Here is a 17,642-nt window from a genome sequence, read left to right on the forward strand (position 1 = left end):
GTGGTAGGTTAAAAAGGTTGTCCCTCTGCAGCAGGGTCTTTTTAGGTGCCGACTGACATCTAAAATGATGTGACAGGTTTTCCTGATAGTGCCTCTCATCTCTGGAGACTGATCCCCAAGGACTGATGGAAGTCCTGTGTTTTTATAGAGGAGGCTTTTAATATCATTTGAGGAGTATTCTCTAGGCAGGTGTCTGCAGAGACTCACAAGAAGCTTTTCTCATGGAAGTCACATCTCAGCTAGTCGTGAATTATTCCAGTGTTACTCACTTCCATCAAATATTAGCATCTGGATATGACTGTGCTCAACTAATTGTTTGTGTCTTGGATTAAAATGGCAGATGACAGCTGATACTTCGCTGTTCTTCCTCTAAGTAAACAGTGTGTTTTCAGCCCAGTGGCAACTCCCATTGGGCTGTATAAAAAGGGAGAAGATTGTGCCTACAGCTAAGTGTCCTGTCAGGTGCAGTCAGTGGAAATAAATAATAGGTGAGGCTGGACTATGACGTAAGGGACAGCACTAATGTGTTCTTCTAACCTTCGTAAAAGGCTGTGAAAGTCACATAATAGTGGTGATATTTTACATTATTTGCTGGATGTGAGGGAGAGGGTCCTAAAAATATGTACATAGCCTGGTAGAGAGAAACTGGAAAATTGAAGACTGAACAATTGAGTGAGACCTGGCACTGCAGAGAGCAATCTGTGCCCAGTGCTCCTTTCCCAGTGTGCCTGCTGGCACGAAGGCTCTTGCACTGGGAGAGAGGATGCATGACAAGCCCGTGATTAACCTGTGCCTTCACAAATCTGGCTGGAATTTAGGACTGAAACAGGAGCTGCAACTTTGTAGCCCCTCATCCCACTCACCCAGATGGAAACTGTAGCTCCATCTGATTTTGTTCAAGTTCTTTCCCCAGGGAGTTTCAGGGCAATAAAGATTTGATCTCTAGGTGCTAAACCTTCTTATTAATTGGGAATTGACCTCAGAAAGCCAGGCCATCAGTTTGAGTCTTTCAGGTGTGTTTAGGTTACATAATATAGCCAGCCTTTCAGGCCCTGGCAATCCTTGGAGCCTTTTGGATCTCGAGCCAAAATTCGTAATTTAGATCTACATTGGCAGCGTACTAAGCCAGAATCCCAGATCCCAAGATTGGTACTTGAAAGAGTTGAGCTTTGATCATCAGTGTAGCTTATTTGGTTTGATCTATTCACACATAATAGAATACATTAGACTGGATTAAATAAATGAAGATATCCCAGACAAAGGCATCACTTTTTGGAATACAAGCAAGGTCTTCAGTTCCGCAACAACCCCTCCTGCACTCAGAAGAAATGTAGGTGTTGTTGCCCTGTTGTTTACAGTATTTACAATTTTTCCTGTTGCAGACAGGTCCGTGAAAATCCTCTGCATCTTCTTTGGCTGTACACCCGCAGCTCTGTTTTGCTTGATGGCTGGCTGCACTCCTTCAAACAGACAGAGAGGTCACTGCACAGTAACAAAAAGCCTTTTTATCTGTGACATTACATGCACCAGTTCAGCTTACCTAAACCCCTGCCAGTGGGGATGGTGTCAGCCTGCTCTGCAACCAGTGCATTTTCAAGAAAAACAGGACTGGAATTGCCAAGATAAGAACTTTGAAGCAAGTTGTTGCCCAAAGCTGCAGCTACATTTTAGACTTAGTGACCTTGTAAACTAAAAGAACTAAAAGTGACTAAAAGAACTGCTGTAGAAACGCCTGCTCTTTTTTTGGGTCTGCTACCATTCAGTGTTTCCCTAATGTGCTGAATGCTGGAATAGAGGGTGCATTTATTAATGTTGCAGACAAGATTAGGTTGGGAAGGACCATAAGTGTATTAGAGGTTGAGATTAGAATTAAAAAATTATCTCGACACATTGGACAAATGGCCTGAATTGTTAGAAGGCACTTGGAGAAGCCCAGTGCATCAATGAACAGTCAAACACATTTACTAAAGGAAAATCTATCAAAGGCTTTTAAACACAAAGATGCAGTTCAAGGTTCAGGCAAGCTCTGAGCCACACACTGCTAGAAGCTGAGAGGGTATGCTGGAGGAAGTGCTGCTTTATACTGGCCCTGGTCCTCTGCTCTTCACTAGGCTTCCGCTGCTGGCAAATGCCAAAGGATGCTGAGCTGATGCTGCACTCCATATGGCTGCTCTGATGTCATGCTCTTGAGTGCAGAGCAGAAATGATCAGCTACAGACACAGGACAGAGAACTGGGAAGCAGTTCTGCAAAAAGGACCTGGGGGACTGGCGGATCCAACACTGACCCAGAATCACAGAATCATTTAGGTTGGAAAAGACCTTTGAGGTCATCGAGTACAACCATCAACCTAACACTGCCAAGTCCACCAGTAAACCATGCCCACGTCTACACGTCTTTTAAATACCTCCAAGGATGGTGACTCCACCACTTCCCTGGGCAGCCTGTTCCAGTGCTTGACAACCCTTTCAGTGAAGAAATTTTTCCTAATATCATCTGTCTTACCTGTTTTAAGAAAAGCCCACGCCATATTGGAATATATAAGTGGTGATGTCATGTGTAAGAAACTTCTGCTGTCTTCTGCCCCTTCAGCTATGAGGGGCTGAGCTCTGTTCAGTGGTGCTAATACCTCCTGGAGCACTGACTCCAGCTTTAGCAACACACTTTGAAAAAGGTATGGACTAATCTGCAAGGGTTCAGAAGAGCAGTGGGAATGAGTAGAAGGAATATGAGTTGGTTTATTTTGCTGTGAGGGAGTTTTAGTTTAGGCATTGGAAATGCTTTCCAGTATTGTCAATAGAGAAGCAAGGAATTGGCTGTCTACCTAGTTCTCTGTCCCTGCAGGTTTTTGAGAATAGGCTAGAAACCTGCCCAGGTGAGATCAGAAAGCATGTTAGATCCACCATGAGTGACACAGATAATAGCTGATCCTGCCCCACAACAGAGGGACAGACTGCCTCTAAGTTTTTTCTAGTGCTATTCTGTGTCACCCAGTGATTCTTAGATGAACTATGGGCTGTCATTTACACCTGTTTAGACTTGTTACACAATTGAGATAAAAATAATATCCTCGTATCCCTATTCATAACGGACAAGAGAGTTTGGAAAAGGGACGTCGTCAGAGAGGAATATGTTTGCTGCCCTGCATGGCAAGATAAGTCTGTGTGGAAATCACATGTGCACAGAGGGAGAGGCATTCAGGTTCTGCAGGGCCCAGAGCTTTAATCCTGATACGAGTCCCTACTTTAGTCCTATTTAAATACAGAGTTGTACAGTCCTTTGACTCAGATTAGAGATACACTGCAGAAAGCGCTCCTTCCGTGCCAAACCTAAGGGAACGGGGAGCAGTGATTTAACTACTTGTGCCTGCAGTGCTCAGACTCGGCTTAATCTGTGGGCAGTGAGCCTAGATCTCTCTGGTTGCTCTTACAGCAGAGCAGAAGATTTATAAATTCATCCACAAAAACAAAATCAACGCACGCCTGGCTGGTTCAATTGTTTTGAAAAGAATGAGGGTGGAATTAATCCTATTTAACCTCCACAGTAGAGACAGCTCACCGCTAGATCCCTTTGTAAAGTGAGCTGAATCTGACTTCTCATGGAGCAGCAGTGCCTGCTACATAGGAGAAGGGGAGCCAGGAGGGCAGGTGGTGGTGAGGCAGGCAGTGGCAGTGTCCTCCCCAGCACGGGCTCAGTCCCACAGTGCCCCAGTGAGGCCAGCGGAGTGGGACCAAAGTCCAAAGACGAGCCAGGGCTGGGACCAGCAAGGTACAGCATGGCTGCAGGAGGAGAGCAAGGGAAGGGCCTGAATGCAAATGCAACTGCTGAGACATGTGGGAAGAGGGACCCAGCGAGGCCACCCATGGCTCTGTCTCACACCACAGTTGGTTTTACTGCAACTTGAGCCAAAGTCACAATTTTTATCTACGAACACACCTCTAAAGCTGAATAGATATTTTTTTTTTAAGGCCAACTAACCCCTCTGCCTACTTTCCCCCCCAAAGACATTGAGCTGCACTTTGCCCTCAGTTAACTTAGTGATCCCCATAGACAAGACTCAAAGATGACTCTGCCCCCACTAGATCTCCAAGTTCGCCCTCCAGATGTAAGATTTTCTACTTATTTGGGTGCTTGTGACATGCGGAGACACCCCACTAGATGGCAGGACAGGAGCCGGTGGATGGCAAGCAGGGCTCTACTCACCTTGGTAGGAGGCCAGAGCTTTTTCCACTGGTTTTGGTATCATTCCCATATCACCTGGAATGACCCGGGACCAGCGAAAGAAAAATTTGATCTTGGGCCTGTAACTGATACAACCTCTTTGGGCTCCTGGCCAGTTGGATGCTGCACACAAATACCATTCTCTCCAGATAATTAGCATCCTCATGTGATGAGCTCGGGTCTATTGAGTTTTTAACCATTAGAAGGTCTAATCCTGCTGTACTGAACTCACTCACTTGCCATTTTTCAAAATGGCATTTGCCTCACAAATGTTTTGAAGTCTGAAATTGAGTTCTGCCATTTTAACCCATCGCTGTGTGCTTTTTAGTTCATTGTTATGCGGTGTGAGCTCTCGATTTTGTCAACAGAGAAATAATCATCAGAGCATGTGGCATGTTAACGGTGTTATTCCTAAAATTCCGGCACTGGATTTGCCAGCAGGTAATAAATAAGGAACACCCTCAGTTACATTTATAAAGCAAAACTTGCTGCAGATGATCCAGGAGAATGGCAGGAATAAAGGTGGCATTATAAGGAAATGGGTAGATCAACCTTTTGGTCTCCCAGTTGTGCAAAGCATCACTTTAAAACACTGTAGGGGAAAGCAGGAAACAGGACTAAAAGACTGCACTTTGGAAAACAGCTTCCTAAACAGTAATCCAGTACCTTAAGTTCATAATGCTTGCCAACTACAAATACAAACCTGCTGTTATTTTCAAAGATCCCACGACAGAATTGTTATTTATTTTCTGATAAGTATTTTGTGTCTACAATATCCTCCCTTTCTGTGAAAATCAAAAAGGGACCTGAGCAACAAAGGATCTGTTGGAGAGTTAGGAAGTATCATCCAGCTTCTGAGTGATTTTGAATTGCTCTGGTTTATATTATTTTAGAAAGGTATGGCAGTACTGTAGGAGCCATTGTGAAATGGGGGATTTTAAAGGAAGGATGGTAGAAGCAGCTCTTTGCAAACTGTCCCCCACAAATATGCCCTGAGAAAATAAGGGCTGATCTGATTATCTATCTGTGAGATGGCTGATAATCTTTGGCACTTTAAGATTAGGGTAGGAAAGGACCTTGAGAGGTCAATCAACCAGTCTTCTTGCATCAAGGGGATTAGTTAGACATGCACCATTCTGGGGAGATGTTTGACTACCTTGTTTTTCAGATCTCCCGATGATGGAGATTTCCATCCTCCTCTGCAGAACAAATATTTACGGAGCTGGGGGCTGGGTCCTCCCATTCCCCTGTGAGTGTTGTAAATACACGACCGATTATAACCTGTATTAAAGTGGATTTAAGGGTCTGTCTGATGTTCAGATCCTTATGGAGCTCAGTCTGCCTTATTCTACGTGGACACTTGGCTGCACAGTTTCCATATTTATCTGAAAAAATTCTGTATTATTTGTCAGTAGTTTCACACAGGATGAATCAGGATGTTCCTCACTGTTTGGTTCCTTCAGTGGGCCAGTGGGCACATGGAAGTCTATCTGCAGGGCCATCATACTGTAGGCAGAGAGGAGAAATGGAGGAACCAGCCCAGCTCTTGTATTTCTACCAAGAAGCTTTACATATAAAAACCAGTTTAACTAATTAATACAATTCAGGGCAGAGTTGCCTGAAGTGGTAATAGATACTTTTGTGAAAACATAAGAGCAGTTCTCAGTGTCGATCAGAAGACTAAACTGTTAATGACATTTTAAGAAAGAAATAGAGAATAAAACCAGAAACATCCCTGCCATTTATATGTCTGTATACACACAGACACAGAGTAAATATATATATATACACATTTTGTATATAACTGCTGTATACCCAAATGTCAAATGCCATGTGCAGTTCTGGCCTCCCAGTGTCAAAAGGGCATGATAAAAATAGTAACAGTACCAAGAACAGAGGCAAGGAGCAAAATAATAAACTGCAATAGGACACACCACCTTTAAAAAGAGATATCTGAGGTGGTGGATATGATGGCAGTCTTTGAAATTAACAGCAGCACTGAGAAAGTTAAAAAAAGGTCAATAATTCACTGCCTGTCAGCATACAGGAACTATGGGAACATCAAGAAGATGATGAGGTGACAGCTTCAGAAGAGACAAAAGAAGGCTCCTTTCAACACCCTGTGTATAGTTATATTGTGGAACCTACTGCTCAAGGATGCTGTGGATGCCAAAAGTTTAGGTTATTGCAAAAGCCATTAGAAGGAGTCATGGAAAAAAATACAGAAAGGGCTATTAAGCACTTCTGGCTCAGGAAGAAGCCCTTCAGCCAAGGACTGCTGGAGGTTGGGAATTTAACACTGAAATGTTACCTTCCTCTGCATAGATTTGTAAGTTTTATGGGATAAAGGGCTTGGAAGAGATCTACTGAATCCTTGAATCCCCTTTTATTAACTTATCAGTCATGTGCAGCCTCAGGGAGGGACATTTTTAGGAAGGAAGAGGGAGCAGGAAGGTTGCGAGGAAGCTAGGGAATCGTCTCTGGCTCTTTCTCTGGCCTCAGATAACCCTTGGGGAGCTGTGGGGCCATGCTGAGGTAAGGGAGCACGGCTGCCCGCTCTGCCTCACCAGCTCCCAGCTATGCTAATTGCATTAGCTGCCGCCCTGAGGATTTTTCCCAGTCTAATTTTGCTGCCTCATAGTTCTGACCTGGTTTTGACATTTGAAAGAGCAAGTAAAACCCTCACATGTGTCAGGTGGTTTAGCTGCCATCAGCTTCCTTGCTGTTTAATGACTGCGCCCGAATGCCCAGCCAAGGCGGTGTTGGATATCCCTGGGTAAGCGAAGGATTATGGAGGTGCTGCGAGGTCAGGCTGCTTTGTTTCAGCCGTGCCAAGAAATCGTGTCCACCCTCCACAGCCCTTTGGGCAGCCACAGGCCCCCTCCCTCTGTCTTATTTTTGAGTTGTTCTGCAAGGTGGCCTAGTCTTGTATTCCTCCACCTGTGTCTCACCAGGCATTTAATGACAGCAAATTTCCCATCTGGGACGTCCTGACATAATTGCACACCTCAACCCACAGACATTTACACGCGTACAAGCAACCAAAGTGCATCAGGAGATAGAAAAGACATATACGCACATCCAAAGTTGAGCATACATATTTTTCTGTTGTAAATAAAAAACACTGTGGCCACGATGAGCACAGTGCCTGTTAGGTCTGGTTTTGTTGTTTTTTTCCTCAAAGGTTATGCTGTCCTTCAGTTTTGAAAAGCTTAATGGCATGGGCGGGAGCACAGCATGCACCTGGGAGGCAACAAAGAAATTCCTGTGTGCCAAAACTGGTGTTTACAGCTGCTCTTCTCTGCGATGGCATTCAGTGCATAACCCTCCTGTCTCAGATTCTCCATGCATGAAATGAGGCCAGTAATGTTTATCCACCTACTGTGAGGGCTGATAGAACAAATCATTATTACTCTATGGGGATAGGAAACCAGGAAGAAATCCTATTTAAATAATTAATATATACAGGAGCAAGTGAACGGGGAGAAAAGGAGGCGGCTTGAGGGTGTATGGTCTTGTAGCACAAAGCAAATGACTCTCTGCTGAGAATGGCATGAATATGGAAACCATGCAACAGATGCACTATGCTGAACATCAAATGTATGTAAATTATTCTGCTTGTCTTTTGGTGCATTTCCTCACCATTCAGAAATGGTTTTGTGCTTATCTTCTGAGAGAGAAGCTGAGGAGTTGGTTTTGGTTACAATGGGCATTGCAGACACATGGTGAGGGCGTGCAGGGTATGGCGTGATGGTGCTGCCCAGAGCTGTGGTCAGCCCCTAATTAGCAGGATAGAAACTGGCCTTTGCTTTCAAACTCCTCTGCAGCAAGGCAAAGAGGGAGACCCCCAGCCAGGTACTTAAGACCAACGCCATGGAAATGGGGAGAGTTTTTCTTTCTTTCTATTAATCTGAGTTTTATCCACTCCTTTGGATTTCTGCTGATGGCCAGTGCTATTTAAAGACTTGGCTTTCATCCAAAGCCCACACTCACGCACTTCACGTAAGAAATTCAGACAGAAAAAAGGGAAATTCTCCACTAGTTCATCGAACAGTTCTGCTGCTGCTGAACACAAAAGCCACCATTTCAGTTTCTACATGCAGTCCTGACTTACAAGCAAGCTGCTTCCCTGAGGGTCAGCTTTGCCAGAAGAACAACCTGACTGCTTGTAGGTACAACGTGTCTGTACTACTTGGAGTTTCACCTAGGCAGACAGAGGCTCAGGGAAGTGATTTTTAATTGCAATTCTTTTTTTTTTTAGGATTTCACATGAAAAGTGCAAACACAAAGTTTGGAACTTCTGATTGTTGTTGACCACTGAAAATTAAGGGCCATGAAAATTATTCTTCATAATTTCCTTGATTTTTGGTTATATTCTTCATTCCCAAAACCAGCTGTGGTGGTCGGTAGATATATTGACCAAATGTGTTTATTCATTCTTTTTTGCAGTTGAGACAAATTATTACATATTTCCATAGGTAAGGGAAGAAAACTATGGAGATCATGGATATTCAAGAAGGATCGTAAGAACCCGAGATCTTCCCATGATAAAATATTTCAGTGGTGCTGATGCAGGAGTTTGGCCTTCAGAGAGCTACAGGGTTTGTTTTCACAGTGTGGCATTTGGCCTTGCAACTCCAAGTTACAAAATGTTAACCATGAAAGAGAAGTATGAAAAAGGGTTTGGACTGACAGCTGGGAAGTACCATGTCCCAGACCTGCTGCAGCAGTGCCGCTTTCTAGAGTGTTCAGGGCTAAGCTTGTAAATCTGTATTTCGGAATCAAAGTAATTTTCTTCTGAGCCTCAGAGGAGGTAGGAGCTTCCTGTGATGCTCAGGTCTTGCTCTTGGCCCTCAGTTTGGGCTTCCATCTTTTGGTTTCAGTCCCTTTATTCATAACATGTACCTGTGGGCGGTACCTCTGACCACACAGAAGTAACCTGAAGACTCATTACTAACAGCTCAGAAGTGCAGTGTATGGGATGAGATCCTTTTAAAGCCTCAAGGAAGAAGGCTGAGTATTACAAAGCATGTAAGAATTGCACATCCTTACTCAAGCCCAGTTGCAGAGATGTGAACAGCAGCAGGCACTGCTCCAGCCTTGTTTCACTATTAGTGAAATATTCCAATTAATTATCAAAAATTCAAAGTGACTACTATTATGCATTGCCACCTTTGACTCTTCACCCCGATGGCCACAATCAACTCAAATAAACAGATCGAAGCCTGTATGAGCTCAGAGCAATGTTTGAATGTACATCTCTGTATCTACAGTGCAATACCTAATGTCAATGTCATGGCATGTCTTTAGGTTTAATATTCTCTACAGAGGATCATCTGCTCTATAAATTCAGCTGCACCTTTTGCAGCAGCACCGTAAGCACTAGTGCACATGAAGTATTTTAACATTACTGTGTCTAGCCTAACATTCAAAGATGTGAGGCTAGACCCTCAGTTTAGGATGAGCAGTTGTCAGCATCCTGACAAAAACCTGGGGGATGTATTTTGTTCTTGATTTTCATTCAAGACTTTTTTTCCCATTTTTGCCTCCAAAACTTATGCCTTGAGAACTTTACAAAATAATAATCAGCCTCACACCACTGCCCTCTGAAATCAAAGCTCTGGCTTTCCAAGCATTTTCACCGTACATTCCTCACAAGGCTGAGAGATCAGCTAAAACTTGGAGGCAAACCTAGGTCCAGCTAATGAGCCTATCATTCATTAACATTTACATTGCCAGTTGTTTCAGTGCATTTGAAGTAAATAAAACAGGGAAAGTAAAGGAGAAAGAAGTGAATGTCAGTGAGAAGCTCCAGGGCCTGATGTCATTGCCACCGGTCAGCAAACGGCAATTACCTCCAAACCCAGCAAATGTGCTCCAGGGTTGCTGAAACTGTTGTGAGAGAGAGGATTGGATGGGAGGAAAAATGTTGTGGCCTGTCTGAACAATTGTTTTACAGAGAACTGATGTATTTTGCAGTGGATTTAGAAGAATTAAGAAGAAAAAAACCTGTTCAGCTGAGCTTTCTGGGTAAACTGATTTTGAATAAGAATGTTATTTATGAAAATGCAAAAATGCTCTCATTGTTTCTAATACAAAACAGCAAAATAAAAAAATCTGTGGCACAGGCAGAACAGCTTTGATTGTAAGAGTCCTGATTCTGATTTCTCCTGCTATGAGAAGTGCTGCATTTGTGACAGCGTGCCAAGTATTCTGTTCCTACTGCTGTCTTCCTGCAACATGTAAAGGAAGTTTTGAAGGTCTCACTGTTTCTGCAGCTCTGTTTCTTGTCACCATTGGTAGGGGATCACAGCACAGCGCAGAGCTGCTGCAGAGGCTACGCGGGCTTAAGTAAACTCTTAGGAACCATTTCTGGGCAGATATCCAGAAGTCAGTGTCTGAGTAAGCTTAGAGGGCTTTTCAGACACAACTAAGCTGATACTTGACTCGCTTGAATTTAGGTGTGCTAACATTTAGATTGAAAAGACTGATACGTAGCTATGTGTTAACATGGTCAGATGAGAGGGCAGCTCAGTTTGGGAGCTATATCCTTCTTGCAGTGGTGACGCAGGCAGTGGTTAAACTGAGATCTTTTTTGCTGATTAGAGACTTGCTGAGCTAATTGAATGAGGTCTGTTCAGATAAACCAGATGGAGCTGCAGGAGTCTGCACACTGCTGTGATTTTAACCCACCTAGCCTTTAACCATGCCATTTAAATGCCTCCACGATGTGCGAGCTAGTATGGAGAGAGTAACATCATCTATATTGTACACTTCATTGCTCACTCTTTGCACCTCTCCCGTTCCTTTCAGACGCAGTACACTTATTGATCAAAAGCCATCTTCTGGGGTTCCCCTGCTTCTGGAACTGCTTCTGTACTCCAGAGTTTTAGAAATACAGACCATCCTGTTTATAATCTCAAAAAAATCAGTGTTAAAATGGAGTCTGCAGTGACAATTAACATCAGAAAAAGTGCTGTCATCTGCTTATTACTGAGAAGCATTTGAAGAAAAGTTGTGTAGCGTCTATAGTTACTGCATTTTCATACACATACAATTACATTTATTACAGAAGCCTTTCAGGTAGGGATAGTAGATTAAGATACAAAAATAATAAAAACAGTCAACATATGTCTTTTGGAACCATATAAAATCCAGGATGTGTCAGAACTACAAGAGCTGGGCCAGTTTCCCGTAAAAGTTACAGCTACTACAAACCCCCAAAGTTTAACTCCATCCAGGGCGATGTATATAATCTATTGCTAAGTCCTGATCTCCAAGCAGCCTGAAGGATCGCCCTGCTGGATCTCCTTAACTGTGACTGCACAGGGCTTTCCAAGGTCCCTCAAGACCTCCTCCAAGAAAACCAACTCAACCTCCAGCCACTTTCCTTGGAACATTTTGGGTCTCAGACTGCTGAAGGTGTCAGAAGTAGCATTTCACCAGTAACACTTTCCTCTGGAACAAGCTACCTAAATGTCTTAATCCTCACGTCAACTACTACAGAACAGGCAGACCATCTGTTTTCAAAAGATCACTTATTCTTTTCACTTACAAAACAACTCTTGTCATTTCAGACAGTCTAGCACCAGTACAAGCTTCTGCACAATTTATATGTGCCTGTTCTCCTCATGTCTCTTGTCTCAGCCTTCATTTGCACTATCTTCTCTTGTTCATCTATGTTGCTCTTAATTGCTTTTTTGTCTCTCTTCTCCCTGTCTTCTTGCTGGCTTCACATTTGAAATGAAAAGCAATGAAATTTGTAGGCTGCTTTTTTGATTCTACAGGACAGGATTCCCCACGGCTTTAGAGCTGAAACAAGGCCGACACATCTCCTGCATGAATTAGACTCTGCATTTTTGGCTGTACTGTAGGAGTCCGCCCCGATTCCTTAGATGAGGTTTTATACATGGTCCAGCTGGCAGCCTGCAGGCTGCAAGGTGGCTCTGCCTTGTTTGCAGTCTCTGCTCTTCGACCTTGAAGAAGGTCAGAAAAAGTTGTTAGTGTGCTGTGTGAAGTCCAGTGGTTAATGCCACCTCCTGTTCACACTGGAAGCCAGACCGGAGGCCAGAGGTATTAGGATGTGGCGTTAAAGGCAGGATGCATACTGCAGCCCCTCAAACGTTTTTGCTGTGCCAGGTACTTGTGGCTAAGTCCTGTGAGATGTTGAGTCATTCTAATAGTTCGATGCTTCCAAAAAGGCTGAACCCACTGCAAGTCATGCACTCCTGCTGCTTCTGTTACATTGCTGCTAGTGCCAATGCAAGCCAATCCAGTTCCATCAGCTGGCAAAAGCCTAGGTTTTGATGGATGTGTTCTGCGGACTTGGTGAGTTGAACCTGCTCATGAGTCAGACAAGAGATATCACCAGCATGTCCAAAGGGCCAGAACTGTGTCTGGGAATGGGAGGAGGATGTGAGGGAGCAACCTCTTTATTGGCAATGAGCTGCTACATTAGTGCTGCCATGTTGCAGAATACCCTTGTTGCAGCTGCAAAGCACATCACTGCACTCACTGGTGCTGCCACCTAAGGCATAAGTGAGTCCAAAAGCTGGCATCCACTGAACCCTGTGTAGGGAAGAACAACTATGGAAAACGGAGGGAACTGTTTGAACATGTCAACTGTCACATTTCCCCAGAAGCCCAGGGCGCCTATCGCTGCGGACTGTGCCTGTTCAGCCCCTGAAAGACCACCACTTTCTCACTCTGTCAGGCTTTGTTACTGGAAGCGAGGGGAGATGTGAGTTCCTACCTGCGGCTGCTGCTTTGCAGCATTGGCAAGGAATCCCACTGCACACTAAAGATCCTGAGTGACCTGTCCAAGATGTGTTTTTTGTGACAGATGACTACCATAAGGACAAAATCCTACAGCTGTTTACCCTGCTGTGCAGAATAACCTGTCTTGCTCAAGGTTAACAGCAATCAGCTCATCTTGGTCGAACAGTGTTTGTTCTGGGATGCTCATGTTATGCTGCGAGTCAGCAGGCCTGCAAAGCAATAAAGTACTTCTTCAGAAAGCATCCTGTCTTTTCTAAACCTTTTAATTTCAAAAAAGTTGCAATGTTACTTAAATGCTTCATTTTACAAAATTTTGTGAAGTACATTTTTGAATGTAAAAAGAAGGAAATGGTATTCAAACGCTGATAGGAAGGGCTGTGTTACCCAAAGTCAGACTGTGGTAAACAGAAGAAAAGCTGGATTATTTGGGTAAGATTTAATGCAAAGTATTCTATAGACACTGTGGGAAAATGATCAAAACTTGGGAATCGGGAAAGAGAATAGTCAGGCTCCTTTAAAAAGTAACAGCACTGAAAGTTTGAAATTTTCCACACAGGCATTTCTGTGTTTTGATCAACCTAAGTCCTGTACTGTGAAGGACCTGGCTTGGGGTCACCTGCCACATCTCACTGTCCGTTGTCTTGTATGAGTCACATTTCTGTTACTGTAGAACTACTTCAATTGCACCTCTGCTTTCACAGGATAGTCAAATGCAAATATGTATTTCCCCCAGCAGATGTTTCCTACTGTCCCTGGATTATTGAGTACTGCCAAGTAAGTGGTGTACTTAAAGTGGCAGAAAACATACGGTATGTACCATGTTCTTTATTGTCACACCGACCTCTCTGTCCTTTGTTCAACATTGAATCATCTCCTCTTGTGGAAAAGGTTAGGCCATATCTTACACCACGTGCTACCTGGTTTTTAGTAGGGCATAGAAACATGTTTGCTTTTCTTTGTGTTGCCTCTACTAGCATTCAAATTGGCGTAATTTCTTCCAGTTGCTACTTGTTTAGCTGCAGTGCCATGTTGGACAAAACCCCACTGTGAAGCAATTGTGACTAATCTTTATTTGGCAAGTAGTCAGAGGACAACAGCTGACTTCTCAGATCACCTGTTGAAGTTGGAAAGTATTGTATAGTAGTGAAAAGCCTTCTGTAGTGCCTTCCTATTTGAAAATCTTTAACAACTTTTCATTTTCTCACTCAAATAACATGAAATACAACCCCATGACACACATAGGAATTATTATCTCTGTAGGGAGTCTCAGAAATGAAATCAGTTTCCCAGGACACGCTGGAAGATTGCAACACTTTTCAGAAAAAAATTGTCTGGATTACAGGTTTACATTTACTAGAATTGCTTTGCTGGGAACTTATGTTGTATGATTCTCTCGTCCACTCAAAGCCCGGAACTATCCTCAGTTCCTTCACCCTCAAAGCCCAGAACTGTCCTCAGTTCCTTCACCTTTACACATTAAAAACAAATAACATGCTCCTTTTATATCCACAAAACTAAGATACAATAAAGACCCTTGACTCCTGCCAATGTCAGAGCCCAAATCAGATTATCAAAAAATATTAACAAAAAGGCTACGAAATAGCATTTACTATATTCCTACTTTCACTTTCCTTTCTCCGCACAGCAGAGTCTGTCACTAAGTTAGAAACCGTAAGACGTGTTGTCATTGTACGCCTGTATGACATATGCTAGAAGACAGAGCAGGAAATGTCACTGAATTACAGAAAAAAAGGCTGGAAAGATCCTTGGGGGTCCATCCCTATGTTTGGGCTGGATCATCCAAACTGAAACTACTGAGAAACAGCTGCTTAACAGTTTTTAAAAGCTTGTCATGACGAAGGCACTGCAAGCTCCCCTAGTCAATCTCACCTAGCACTGTTCATATCACTAGAAAGTCTGTTCTAATGTCTAATGCAAGTGGTGGAGAAGAGATAATTCCTTTCCTCTGTATGGCCACCTTTCAGTTTTGAAGATTATGTTATCCTCAACCTTTTTTTTTTAAATAAACAAGTCCATTTATTTCAATCCTTCCTTGCAGATCATGTTTTGTATCCCTAACCTTATTCTCCTAACTCGTCTCTACAGCCCTCCTGAAATGCATCACACATAGCTGGACATGGTGCTCTAGCTGGGGCTTGGCCCCTGGCAAACACAATGGAAGGACTATTTAATATGTCATATATTTACACATGCCAATAGCACCTTAAGCATTTTTTTTTTTCCAACAGAGTCATCTGCTGTATGGCTGAGGGTCAGATTAACTCCTTCTCAGACAGAAAGTGCAAACACCAAAGATGACAAGGCTGTGCCAGGGCAGGGAGTGGTTGACTTCATGTGCCGGACTTGCTTTCATCATGCAGCCAATGGGACATGAACAAAGCAAATGAACTATGTGACTAATAATTATGAAAGTTTCCAAGGGACAAAGGAAACTCTCCAGTGGTTACTAGTGACAAAACGACAAGGCAGTTTGAATAATGTCTATAACCATCTTGGTCACTTCGTTAAAGCAGTAGGACACTAGGCAAAACTGTCCACCACTGCAGCAACCAGAAGAGGATTTTCCATTGGAAGTAGCAGTGGAAATAGTGAAACAAGAATCAATGCAGAAAAAGCAGAGCACTCTGGTAGAATTATTAGAGGGTGGCCCTCTTTTGTTTAAAAAAAGAAACACAAAAAATGTGTGAGGAAACTCAGGAACAGTAAGGTTAAGGGTCTGGGAACTAATTAATTAAACCTTAGACCTACACAGCCCAGCAGGAAAGAACTGGCTTTTGGACAAAGCTGTTGTAAGACTGTGTAACCAGTAGCACACCAGTAGCACACCAGTAGCACACCAGTAGCACACCAGTAGCACGTGGATTGTTCACAGACATGTGAAAAGATGCTGAGCACCAAAGTCAACTGCTGATATGGCACTGATGTCATGCTCAAGGCAGCTTGCCAAAAATAGTCTACTGGCTGTTGATAAAAGCATTACGTATCTCATAGTATGAATTGGGTTGAAAATACAAGAAAGGAGGTTATTCAGAGGATCCATCCAAAAGTCACAGAAGTAACAAAAGGTAGCCTGAATTCCTCTTTATTCAGAAGCACATGGCTGAGTACTAGCAGGTACTTCAGAAATATGATCAGGCGCAAGCTGTAATGTGTGAGCAGGAACCGGTTTGCATCAGAGATAATAAAAACTGTGGAAGGTGCTGGCCAAACTCCATGAACAACTTAAGGTCAAACTGGAACTAAGGTCCTTAAAAGGAGACAGAAATTTAGGAAGTTGGAAAACAGAAGCGGCTGTCCTGCAAAATCACACAGTGTTAGAATAAGTCCAAATGATCTCTGTGCAAAAAGAAAGAAAGGAGTCATTTGACTTACCTCACATAAGATCCCCCTCACTGTAGATATAAAACCTGGAAAGTTCTAGACAATTACCAGGAGTTTCAGGAGGGGATGTGAGCACGAGTACCAATTCTGAGGTGTGAGTTCATACCTTCAGAGAGGCCCATCTGCAAAGACAACTTTGCGACACTGTGCTTAGAGCGTGAGCTCTGTGGGCTGCCTATGCTGTAACAATGGAAATGTAGAGTTTCTGGGAGGTCTGCGATGGATTTGGATGGTTGTAGAGACCTGTTTTCACCGTATGAAGCATTTACAGCACAGTGGGACCCAAATGTTGGATTCCTTATGTTTTATTGACAGATTAACGTGAGGCTGTCGCCAGCTTCTTAATGAGAGCTGAACCCTTCCTCCACCAGCCCCTAAGCTTAAATATTAAGTTTCTCAGCCTCCAGCCTTGCCCTGAGATTAGCGAGGAGGGCAATACCACAGGATGTTTTGACCTTTCAGGGGTAAGGCATGTCATCCACTTGGGAAGCAGCAGAGTGACAGCAGCAGCAGGGCTGCACCGCAGGGGTAGATCCTACAAGCACATGGGGGTATGTCCTACAACTATGTCTGGCAGCTCTTCAGTCAGAAAGGGAAAGCGCTGAGTTGCCAGAACAGGCTGCCTTTAGGGGCAGAGAAAGAGCTAATTTCAACTATTTCACAGGGAGTCCTGGGCTCTGAACCAACTCGTTCTGGTTCTCTTCCAGGCTTGGTGGACCGGTCACAGCCACCTGTACAGCACCCTTTCGGATGGCCTCCGTGTTCCTCCTTTGGACAGGCAGCCTTACGGTGGCCACAGCCCACGTCCCGCACAGCATAACCGTGATCCTTCTGGAAGGGCACTGGATATACATTCACAAAGTGATGCAATGTAAAGGTTACATACTGAGCGCATAATTTCAGCGTTGGTAATGCAAAGAAACATAGCTGGAATTGCACAGAGCTGCATAATAATGATAAAAATCACCTGTGGAACTATTTTGTCAAAAACACACAGCGGGGTATTTTTAAGAACAAAGCAGCTGTTTAAACCCACCCTGCCCCTTTCTGTTCCTCCACAGAGCAGGTATCTAAGGTTCCTGAACCCAGATATCACTGTAGCAGAGGCGGCCATGCCCCTCTAAACCGAAGGAAAAAATCCATGCCGTTATAGTTAATGATGGGGAGAAACCCCGAGGGGCGAGTGACCTGTTCATCGACCGAGGAGCACCGAAATACCTGACATACCTGCCCCGGTCTCCT

Source organism: Vanellus vanellus (genome assembly GCF_965231255.1).
Source record: "Vanellus vanellus genome assembly, chromosome: 1".
NCBI lineage: Eukaryota > Metazoa > Chordata > Aves > Charadriiformes > Charadriidae > Vanellus > Vanellus vanellus.